A 4,086-nucleotide genomic window follows, 5' to 3' on the forward strand; every position below is an offset into this window, starting at 1 on the left:
AATTCCTTCATCCTCCAGGAACTGCCTGCATACTCTCACCACATGAGGCCAGGAATTGTCGTGCACCAGGAGCCACTGTACCAGCATAGGGTCTGACAATGGGTCCAAGGATTTCATCCTGATACCTAATGGCAGCCAAGGTGCCTTTGTCAAGCCTGTAGCGGTCTGTGTGACCCTCCATGGATATGCCTCCCCAGACAATCATTAACCCACCACCAAACTGCTCATGCTGAATGATGTTACAGGCAGCATAATGTTCTCCATGGCTTCTCCAGACCCTTTCACTTCTGTCACGTGCTCAGGGTGAACCTGCTCTCATCTGTAAAAAGCACAGGGCACCAGTGGTGCATCTGCCAATTCTGGTATTCTATGGCGAATGCCAATCGAGCTGCATGCTGCTGGGCAGTGAGCTCAGGGCCCATTAGAGGACATGGGGCCCTTGGGTCACCCTCATGAAGTCTTTCTGGTTGTTTGGTCAGAGACATTCACACCAGTGGCCTGCTGGAGGTCATTTTGTAGGGCTCTGGCAGTGCTCATCCTGTTCCTCCTTGCCCAAAGGAGCAGATACTGGTCCTGCTGATGGGTTATGGACCTTCTATGGCCCTCTCCAGCTCTCCTAGAGTAACTGCTTGTCTCCTAGAATCTCCTCCATGCCCTTGAGACTGTGCAGGAGACAGCAAACCTTCTGGCAATGACACGTATTCATGTGCCATCCTGGAGAAGTTGGACTACCTGTGCCAGCTCTGTAGGGTCCAGGTATCGCCTCATGCTACCAGTAGTGACACTGACTGTAGCCAAATGCAAAACTAGTGAAGAAACAGTCAGAAAAGATGAGGAGGGACAAATGTCAGTGGCCTACACCTGTTTAACCATTCATTCCTGTTTTGGGGGTCATCTCATTGTTGCCCCTCTAGTGCATCTGTTGTTAATTTCATTAACACCACAGCAGCTGAAACTGATTAACAACCCCCTCTGCTACTTAACTGACCAGATTAACATCCCATAAGTTTCATTGACTTTATGCTATACTCTGATTAAAAAGTGTTCCTTTAATTCTTTTGAGCAGTATATATAGATATATAGATATGAAGATATGTACAGTATGTGTATATATATATATGTATATTATATATATATATGTATGTATGTATGTATGTATGTGTGTGTGTGTGTGTGTGTGTGTGTGTGTATATATATGACAGCAGCAATCCAAGCTGTGAGAAAACAGTAAAAAGGAGGCATGTCAGACGTCGTGGTACATTTTCTGATGCAGCTACAAAACAACCGTGACGCTGCCGCCAAATACATAAAACAATTACTTTGACAATCATGTTACATTATTTTTTAAATGTTTCCTTTTCTTTCTCTTTCCTTCTTTAACATACTACTTCTCCGCTGCGATACGCGGGTATTTTGCTATATATATATATATATATATATATATATAGCAGAATACCAGCTCGCAGCGAGAAGTAGTATGTTAAAGAAGTAATGAAAGAAAAGGAAACATTTTAATAATAACGTAACATGATTGACATTGTCATGAGTGTTGCTGTCATATATATGCCTGCCTAAATAAGTCACCCTCACTTTGCTCTTACTTTATTTACCGTTCATTTAATCACGGCTAGTGGCGGAAAAATTATAAAATGGAAGGAGGATGGCTTTACCAAAACAATTATTGATGGCAAATCGATTATTCATAAAGCTTGAATGAATCCACCTCCAATACACCTGACCTTACTCCTCCTCCATCTGGTCTCTTAACATGCACAGTATATCAACCTTCCTTCTCTCCATCATATCGCTAACTCTCCCTTTACCAGTCATAGTGCCAACATTTACGGTTCCAACTCCTCACTTCCACTGTCTTAACCTTCCTCTTTTCCTCCAGTCTCCGGACACACCTTCTCGCTTTTCTTCCTCAACAGCTGCCCAGTTCCTCCAGTTGCTTACAGTAATGATAGTGGCCATTGTTAACCTGGGTCTCAACGATTCTGTATGGAAATCTGCATTGTTGTCCACATGTGACTCTTCCTGACATAACCCTCCCCATTTATTGGGGATTGGGACTGACACAAAGAAACACATTGGTTTGTGCACAACCTTGGCTGGGTTAGTACAGCTACATTACCATAATGCTTCAAAATGCAGAGCCTGAGAATTCAGGGACTCCCAGCCCTTTGGATCATGTTGGCTCATCATTGTGCAATGCCTTATTTAAGTGCTAAGCTATTGAGCATTAACACTAGAATTACCAGAGCCTACGAAAAAACGCATAGCAGATCCCACCTTAAATCCCTTCACACCTCTCCATCAGCGCCTTTTGTCCTTTAAATGTGTTGATTAGCAGCAAGCAGCCTACTATCACATCCCCCCACCCCGCACAGTTTTTCTCTCAGCTGTTTACCTGCTGTGGTGGATGGCTTCATATTCGGCCCTCATCCCCAGGCCACCAGGAGCAGCTCTCCCAACAGCATGGATGTGTCCTGAGTTCCAGCAGGGCATCATAGACTCTGTAGTTTTTATACCCAGCCCTGCTGGATACCTTGGGGACCACAAGGAGTCGCTGTAGGGAGGCTGATGGACTCGTATATGCCCTATAACCCGGAAGTACGTCATAATCCCGTGACAGGAAGAAATGACGTGCTTCCGGGGTGAAGATAAGGACTATTTACCCTGACCCGGAAGGAAGAAGGAATTGTGGACTGTTGGGCAGGAACACCTCTGGGTCAGGGAGTATAAAGGATATTGGGAACTCCCAGACGGCGAGGTGAGCTGGGTGGTAGGAGGGCAACGCGTCTGGGAGTTGGAGGATTGGTTATTATTATTATTGGAGTATTGTATTTGGTTTATGAGTAGTGTGGAGTGGAGGGTGCTTAGTGCACATTATTATAATTAAACAAATAATTTTAGCACTTTTACCTGGTGTCTGGCGTGGTACCTGAGGGTTCAAGGAAGTTTATAGCATGCTCTATTGTCACACTGGCGTAGTCGGCAGGATTCTCTGGCCGTCGATCTGGCAGTGGACCTGTTTTATAAAATTTGTGTGGGCAGAAAACCCTAAGAAGGTCCCGTCCAAGAGCGCGGAGGTAGAAACGCCACCCTCTACAGGCGGTACTGCATTAGTGAGCCTTCTGTTATATCGGTACGTTATGGGGAAGAAGACAGTAAAAAATAAGGACAATACCAGCTGGGTACAGAGCCTAACTGAAGCCGAGATGTCCTGGATTTACCTGACTGGGAGCGCAGGAGGACCGGCACTGATAAAGGCTGAATGAGCTCGAGTGGGCAAAGCAGGAACACGGTCAGCCATGAGCCAGGCCAGACTCCCTAATTAGACTGGGGACACCGCTACCAAGTCTGGAGGTAGGTGCAGGGAAAACGCCCAAAGTGTCGGGTGTTTTTATTCCTGTTTTTCAGAAGCCCACTTCCAGAAAGCAAGGAAAAGGCCGGATGCCTGCCTCATACCTCGTAAGATGGGCCGTAATTTCCAGAAGGCAAGTCAGGCTGGGAGTCGGCATGTGACAACCCTATTTGAGGACAACAACCGCAAGTACCTCGCGGTGGATGCCAGGGACGGAGAAGGTCACTTTGAGTCCTCTCGATGAGGTCGTGCACGCTCCCGACGGATCCGAGCCTCGGGAAGGGAAGGGGAAGGCGAGTGAAGCAGTGCTGAAATTAAATAAAGACAAAGAGGGGCGGGACGTGACTGAATTGGCTGCCGTTAAAGTAAAAAGGCCAGATCACAGTTATTTGGAACAGCCACCCGACCTTCGAAGACTCCAAGTCCAAGGAGGCTTTGCGCGGCCCAGCACAACACGTGCCTGGAGTGGACGTATTCATTGGCTCCCGGCTGGCAGGTAAAGAGAAGGCAGAAGCAGACGTACCTCCGACCGAATTAAGTAACTTTGTGGACTTACGGGATCTCGAGAAATACCTCGAGCCCGTATATAATTTCTTTCTGGAATTAAAGGATCTGAAGGAACGTGTGGAGGAGCTGGGAGCTACAGCCGAGGCGCCGCTTAAAGGACTACAGGAGTACCTCGGCGATTAGGGCCGAGGAAGCCCCAGTCTTGATTAATT

Source organism: Polypterus senegalus, chromosome 3, assembly GCF_016835505.1.
Source record: "Polypterus senegalus isolate Bchr_013 chromosome 3, ASM1683550v1, whole genome shotgun sequence".
Taxonomy (NCBI): Eukaryota; Metazoa; Chordata; class Cladistia; order Polypteriformes; family Polypteridae; genus Polypterus; species Polypterus senegalus.